Genomic DNA, 8,536 nt, shown 5'->3' with positions numbered 1-8,536 from the left:
TTTTTCTCCTCTTTTCTTTTTTTACATTTTATTACGGGCTCATACAACTCTTATCACAATCCATACATATACATACATCAATTGTATAAAGCACATCTGCACATTCCCTGCCCCAATCATTCTCTAAGCATTTGATCTCCACTTAAGCCCTTTGCATCAGGTCCTCTTTTATTTTTTCCCTCCCTCCCCGCTCCCCCCTACCTCATGTGCCCTTGGTAATTTATACATTGTTATTTTGTCTTATCTTGCCCTATATGGAATCTCCCTTCTCCCCCTTCTCTGCCGTGCATCTCCCAGGGAGGAGGTCACATGTAGATCCTTGTAATCGGTTCCCCCTTTCCAACCCACTCACCCTCCACTCTCCCAGCATCACCCCTCACACCCTTGGTCCTGAAGGTATCATCCACCCTGGAGTCCCTGTGCCTCCAGCCCCCATATGTACCAGTGTACAACCTCTGCCCTATCCAGTCCTGCAAGGTAGAATTCAGATCATGGTAGTTGGGAGAGGAAGCATCCAGGATCTGTGGGAAAGCTATGTTCTTCATCGGTACTTCCTCGCACTCTGACTGACCCCAATGGCTATTATTATTTTTTTTTAATTTTATTTTAACAATTTATTGGGGCTCATACAATTCTTTTCACAGTTCATACATATACATACATCAATTGTATAAAGCACATCCATACATTCCCTGCCCCAATCATTCTCAAGGCATTTGTTCTCCACTTAAGCCCCTTGCATCAGGTCCTCTTTTTTTCCCCCCCTCCCTCCCCATTCCCCCCTCCCTCATATGCCCTTGGTAATTTATACATCGTTATTTTGTCATATCTTGCCCTATCCGGAGTCTCCCTTCCCCCCTTCTCTGCTGTCCCTCTCCCAGGGAAGAGGTCACATGTGGATCCTTGTAATCAGTTCCCCCTTTCCAACCCACTCACACTCCACTCTCCCAGCATCGTCCCTCACACCCTTGGTCCTAAAGGTATCATCCACCCTGGATTCCCTGTACCTCCAACCCTCATATGCACCAGTGTACAGCCTCTATCCTATCCAGCCCTGCAAGGTAGAATTCGGATCATGGTAGTTGGGGAGAGGAAGCATCCAGGATCTGGGGGAAAGCTGTGTTCTTCATCGATACTACCTCACACCCTAATTAACCCATCTCCTCTCCTAAACCCCTCTATGAGGGGATCTTCATTTGTCGACACTTGGGCCTTGGGTCTCCACTCTGCACTTCCCCCTTCATTTAATATGATATATATATATACATATATACACATACATATATACATATACACATATATACACTTACATACACACACTTATATCTTTTTTTTTTTTTTTGCATGATGCCTTATACCTGGTCCCTTGGGCACCTCGTGATCGCACTGGCCGGTGTGCTTCTTCCATGTGGGCTTATTTGCTTCTGAGCTAGATGGCCGCTTGTTCACCTTCAAGCGTTTAAGACCCCAGACACTCTCTTTTGATAGCCGGCACCATCAGCTTTCTTCACCACATTTGCTTATGCACCTTGTTGTCTTCAGCGATCCTATCATGGAGGTGTGCAGTCAATTATATGATTTTTTGTTCTTTGATGCCTGGTAACTGATCCCTTTGGGACCACTCGATCACACAGGCTGGTGTGTTCTTCCATGTGGACTTTGTTGCTTCTGAGCTAGATGGCCGCTTGTTTATCTTCAAGCCTTTAAGACCCCAGTCACTATCTCTTTTGATAGCCGGGCACCATCAGCTTTCTTCACCACATTTACTTGTTCACCCATTTTGGCTCCAGCCGTTGTGTCGGGAGAGTGAGCATCATAGAGTTCCAATTTAATAAAAGAAGGTATTCATGCATTGAGGGAGTGTTTGAGTAGAGGCCCAAGGTCCTTCCGCCACCTTAATACTTGACCTATAAATATAGACACATAGATCTATTTCCCCATCCTCCTATATATATTTGCATGTACATGTCTTTGTCTAGACCTCCATGAATGCCCTTTGACTCCTAGCTCTTTCCTCCATCTCCCTTGACTTTCCTCCTGCCCTACTACCATGCTTCATCGCCACCTGGGCTAGAGTATACCTCTAATCTAAGCAAACTTACCCTTGATCATTTCCCACCAGGCCTGTCACTCCCCCTTCTCTACCATTTGGGGTCCCATGTTTTTCCCTTGTCCCTGGGTTCGTTAACACCACTTCCTTACCCTCCCTACCCCCCCACCCCAAGTCCCCCCAGAACTGTCAGTCCCGTTGTTTTTCCTCCAGATAGTTCATCCAGCCTGTCCTATTCAGACAGACCTGTGGAGTCACTAACATGCACGAAAACTAGACAGAGGAAAACAAAGCAACAGTATACAACCAGACAACAAAACAAAAAAAACAAACCACTGACAAAAAACAGAACAAAACAATTCACAAGAGAAAAGCTTGTAGTTAGTTCAGGGATCGTTTGCTGGCCCTTAGGAGCGTTTTCCAGTCAAGTCTGTTGGGGCACCACGCCCTGGCCCCAAAGTCCACTTTCAGCATTCCCTGGGGACCTTGCCACTCCATTCCCTTGCTGTTCCGCTGCACTCCCCCAGTGATTTGCCTCGGTGTGGTGGGATCAGGTCAGGTGCAATTCCCACACTGTGTCTCTGGTGCTGTCCCCTGTATCGCCCTTAGTCACTGAGGGGCATCATGTCTCATAGTGGGGCCAGTCATGTTGTTCTCTCTGTGGACTGGCTGCTCTACTCAGGAACTTCATCATCACGGCCTGGTGGGCCAGGCTGTGCTCCACTCTCTCCTCCTGCCCCTTCATCTGCTCCCGTGTGCTCTGATCAAATATGTCCATCTCCCAGAGCTGCAGAGTCAATGTCATCCTTTGGCACAAATTCTTTTCGGGGGAGGGGCAGGAATCCACTTAATTTATGGTGCTGGGGCCAGCCTCCCAGACCTCTCCACCAGTTCCCTCCTCCACACCGGGATATTGCATTCACACCTTGCGACACTGGGTTGAAGTCTGGTCCCACTTTCCCTGTGGAGATATAAACAATACCCTCCCCTTGGGTGGATTAATGCCCCATGCCCCCGCTCCCCTTTTCTTCCTTATATTCATCCTTTTGTTTTCCTTTCCCCCCCCCTCCTCCACCATTGTCTACCATGTGCATCCCTGGTTTTGGTCTGGTCTCTTCCATACTACACCGTCTTCACCCCTAAAATGTTTGTATACAGTAGCTTTTTTTCCCTATGCCACTTTTGCTTTTTTTAAAAAAAAATTTTTTTTAATTCTTACCTCAGCGGACTCATGTTGTACTTGTCCTTTTGTGCCTGACTTATTTCGCTTAGCATGATTTCCTCCAGTTCTTCCCATGCCGCTATGTGCCTTATACATTCATCACTGCTTTTTAGTGATGCGTAGTATTCCATTGTATGTATATACCACAGTTTTTTAATCCAATCGTCAGTTGATGGAAATTTGGGTTGCTTCCAACTGCTTGCAATTGTGAACTGTGCCGCAATGAACATTGGAGCACAGATGTCTGGTCTTGGTTTGTTTCTTGCCTCTTCTGGGTATATGCCCAGTAGGGGGATTGCTGGGTCATATGGTAACTCTATTTCCATCTGTTTTAGGTATCGCCAGATTGATTTCCATAGTGGCTGTACGTACTTACAGTCCCACCAGCAGTGGATGAGAGTTCCTGTCTCCCCACAGCCCCTCCAACCCTTGTTGCTTTCTGATTTTTTGAATTGGGCTACCTTTGAGGGTGTCAGGTGATACCTCATCGTTGTTTTAATTTGCATTTCTCTTATGGCTAAAGATCGGGAACATTTTCTCATATGTTTGTTGGCCATTCGGATTTCTGCCCCTGTGAAGCTTCTGTTTAAGTCCTTTGCCCACCTTTCAAGTGGGCTATTGGTTTTTTTCTTTTTGGAACCTAGCAGAGTACTGTAGATTTTAGTAATAAGGCCTTTGTCTGATGTGTCATTGCTAAAGATGTTTTCCCAGTCTGTGGACTCTCTTATTACTCTCTTGGTGAATTCTTTAGATGTACATAAGTGTTTTATCTTCAATATATCCCATTTGTCGATTTGTGCCTCCTCTGTGTTTGTGTCCTTCCCTATTTCTGATAGCCTGTGTATTCCCTGCGCCAAAGTTATTAAGTTGGTCCCAATTCCCTCATTGATGGCCCTAATAGTTTGGGGTTTAACTTCAAGGTCTGTGATCCACCTTGAGTTTATTCTTGTGCATGGAATGAGATAAGGGTCTTGCTTCATTTTTCTGCATGTTGATATCCATTTTTTCCAGCACCACTTGTTAAAGAGGGCATCTGCTTCCCATTTGATCTTTTTGGGGCCCTTGTCAAAGATCAGCTGTGTGTATGCTGATGCTTTTATTTCTGGGTTTTCAGTTCTTTTCCATTGGTCTGAGTATCTGTCATTGTACCAATACCATGCAGTTTTGAGAACTGTGGCTGTATAGTATGTGCCAAAGTCAGGTAAAGCAAGCCCTCCCACGGTGTCCTTCTTCTTGAGGAGTTCTCTGCTAATTCTGGGCTTCTTCCCTCTCCATATGAAGTTGGTAATCAGTTTTTCCACTTCTTTGAAGAAAGATGATGGTAATTGTATCGGGATAGCATTAAACTTATATAGTGCCTTTGGCAGAACTGACATCTTAACTATATTAAGTCTCCCAATCCAAGAACATGGAATATTCTTCCATTTGTTGAGGTCGCTCTTGGTTTCTTGTAATAGTGTTCTATAGTTTTCCCTATATAGATCTTTTGTTTTTTCAGTCAAGTGTATCCCTAGATATTTCTGTTTGTGTTTGGCTATTGTGAAGGGTACCACCTTTTTGATCTCTTCTTCTGTGGTCTTATCTGATGTGTATAACAGTCCGATGGACTTCTGTTTGTTGATCTTGTATCCTGCCACTCTGCCAAACTCTTCTATTGCTTCCAGTACTCCCCTTGTGGAACTTTTGGGATTTTCCATATATAAAATCATATCATCTGCAAATAACGATAGTTTCACCTCTTGCTTCCCCAGACGAATACCTTTGATCTCACTTCTTTGCCTTATGCTGTTAGGTAAAACCTCCAGCACGATATTAAATAGGAGTGGAGACAAGGGGCATCCTTGTCTGGTTCCCCTTTTCAGTGGGATTGTGTTAGTCTTTTCTCCATTGACTATGATTTTGGCTGTTGGTTTTTCATATATAGCTTGTATTGTCTTGAGGAACTTTCCTTCCATTCCTATTTTTGCTAGTGTCTTAAACAGGAATTGGTGTTGGATGTTGTCGAATGCTTTTTCTGTGTCTATTGATATTATCATGTGATTCTTATACTTTTTCATGTCAATGTGACGAATAATACTAATGGTCTTTCGTATGTTGAACCATCCCTGCATCCCTGGTATGAATCCCACTTGGTCATGGTGAATTATTTGTTTTATATACTTTTGTATTCTGTTGGCTAGTATTTTGTTATGGATTTTTGCATCAATGTTCATTAGGGATATCGGTCTGGAGTTCTCGATTCTTGTGGGATCCTTGCCCGTTTTGGGTATCAGAGTTATAGTAGCTTCATAGAAGGAGTTTGGGAGTTTGCCATCTTTTTCTATGTTCTGGAAAAGTTTGTGTAGGATTGGTATTAGTTCTTCCCTGAATGCTTGGTAGAATTCTCCAGTGTATCCATCTGGTCCAGGGGATTTTTTTGTTGGTAATCCCTTGATAACCTTTTCTATTTCTTCTATTGCGATGGGTCTGTTGAGATTTTTGATGTACACCGAGGATAGTCAAGGGAGGGATTGTTTTTCCAGGAATTTGTCCATGTCTTCCAAATTGTTGAATTCATTGGAGTACAATCCTTCATAGTATTGTGTAACTATCCTTTTGATTTCATTAGGGTCTGTTGTAATGACCCCTCTTTCATCCCTTATTCTTGCTATTGAGATTGTTCCCTCCTTTCTTTGGTTAGGTTTGCCAATGGTCTATCGATCCTGTTTATCTTTTCAAAGAACCAACGTTTAGCGATATTAATTTTTTCCATAGTTTTTTTATTTTCCCTCTCCTGAATCTCAGCCCTGATTTTTATAATTTCTTTTCTTTTGCTATTAGTAGGGTTGTCCTGCTGACTCAGCTCTAGTTTTTGTAAATTTGTGTCCGCGTATCCGTCATGAGTCTCTCTTCCTTTCTCAGGTGTGCTTGTATTGCTATGAACCTTCCTCTGATGACTGCCTTTGCTGTGTCCCATAAGTTTTGGTACGTCGTGTGCTCATTTTCATTGGTTTCGAGAAATTTCCTGATTTCGTCTTGGATCTGCACAAGTATGCACTCCTTTTGCAGTAAAGAGTTATTCATCCTCCAATTATTTGCTCTTATTTTCTTTGTCTTCCTTTTGTTGATTTCCAGTCTTATGGCACAGTGGTCAGAGAGAGAGGTCTGTATTATTTCAATGTGCTTAAATTTATGTAGATTTGCCTTATGCCCCAGCATGTGGTCTATCTTCGAATATGTGCCATGGGGACTTGAAAAGAATGTGAAATTTTTTGTATTTGGATGAAAAGCTCTGTAAATATCTATTAGGTCAAATTGTCTAATTGTGGAGTTTAGCTCTCTAGTCTCCTTGTTGAGTTTCTTTCCCTGTGATCTATCTTTCTCAGTGAGTGGTGTGTTGAAGTCACCCACTATAATTGTCGAGTCTGTGATTTCTTTCTTAATCTTTTGGAGTGTTTGGTTCACGTATTGAGCTGGTCTCTCATTCGGGGAATATATGTTTACAATGCTTAGTGGTTCATTGTCTATCATTCCCTTGAGCATTATGTAGTGTCCCTCCTTATCTCTTTTTATGGTTTGCAACTTTGAGGTCAATTTTATCCGAGATAAGGATTGCAACCCCTGCTTTTTGTGTGTTGCTGTTTGCTTGGTAGGTCCTTCTCCAGCCTTTGATTCTCAGCCTATTTTTGTCTGTAGCCTTGAGGTGTGTCTCCTGTAGGCAGCAAATTGATGGGTTGTGTTTTCTATGCCATTCTGCTAGTCCCAGTCTTTTAATGCCTGAGTTCAGGCCATTGATATTCAGGGTTATTATCTCCATGTGCGGACTCTGTGATGCCATTTTATACTTCTTGTGTTGGGAGTTTTCCTACTTTCCTTTATCATTAGTGTGTGTTTTGTGTGTGTATCATTCTTGACTTCTTTCCATCCTTAAGTCATTGCTATCTTGGGGTCTGTTTTCTATTTGTTGTGCTCTGGGTGAGGTTGTTCTATGTGCTGGTGTTTTATTTGTGCTTGGTGAGTGTTGTTCTTCTGCCCATACTGAGTCGGCGAGGATCTTTTGTAATGCTGGCTTTGTTGTAACATATTTTTTGAGTTTTTCCTTGTCTGGGAAGACTTTTACTTCTCCATCGATCTTGATAAATAATTTGGCTGGGTAGAGTATTCTTGGATTTGCGTTGTTTTCTTTCAATTTTTGGAATATGTTACTCCACTCTCTCCTTTTTTTCATAGTTTCTGCTGATAGGTCTGAGCATATCCTTATGTGGGAACCTTTATATGTGATTGCTTGCTTTTCCCTAGCTGCTCTCATGATTTTCTCCTTTTCCTCGAAGTTTGAAAGTTTAACTATTATGTGCCTTGGTGATTTCTTCTTGGGGTCCCGTCGTGCTGGTGTTCTTTCAGCCTCCTGGATGGTTGCTTGGTTTTCATTCATTAGGCTGGGGAAGTTTTCCTCCAATAATCCTCTCGCTATTGTTGCAGATTATTTCTTTGTTGTGTCTTCCTCTGGTAGGCCAATAATTCTAATGTTGTTCCGCTTCGTAGCATCAGACATAGCTCTTAGGTTTTCTTCGGCTTCTCTGATACGCTTATTAGATTTTTGTTCACGTTTATTAAAGTCTGCTTGGCTGTCCTCCACGCCACTGATGCGGTTCTCTCATTCCTCCAATCGATTCTCAAGGAACATGATTCTGCTATTGTTTTTCGTTACCTGCTCCTCAAGCTCCTGTATTTTCCTTTGGTATATGTCTTTTATCTCCTCTATCATTTCATCCTTTTTCTGTAGTGTTTCCCTCATATTCTGCATCGCTCCAAGCACCATTCTGAGAGCTTCTTTGTATGGCATCACAATGTCTGCTTCTTCTATGTATGTTGTTATGTTCAGGACATCTTCTTCCTTTGCCTTTTGTTTCTCCTGTTTTTTCGTTGAGGTCGTTGGGGGTGATGGCTGTTTGCGTTGAGTTGTTTTTGAGGGACCAGGTGCCATTTTCTAGTCTCTCTCTGGAAGACTTATAGGAATTCTTCTTTGATCTGCCTACAGCTGATTTTGTTATGGGATTAACCTACCACTTTATCTTCCTGTGGCTTCCCTATCAGGGGAGTGCCCCAGATGGCAGATCGACTGCCTGCACCAGTGTTGCAGAGGCTGGGCTGAAGTTCCCGCTATTGGTTTAAATATTGATAAGTGTTGGCTGAGCTGCCTTATGTCCCCAGGTACACAGGCAGGAACTCCCTGGTGAGAAGTCTGAGGAGTATCCCCTGGAGAGCAAGCAGGCCTTACCCTAGCC

The sequence above is a fragment of the Tenrec ecaudatus genome, chromosome 17 (assembly GCF_050624435.1).
Source record: "Tenrec ecaudatus isolate mTenEca1 chromosome 17, mTenEca1.hap1, whole genome shotgun sequence".
In the NCBI taxonomy this organism is placed as follows: domain Eukaryota; kingdom Metazoa; phylum Chordata; class Mammalia; order Afrosoricida; family Tenrecidae; genus Tenrec; species Tenrec ecaudatus.
Note: the sequence above shows the minus strand (reverse complement) of the source record.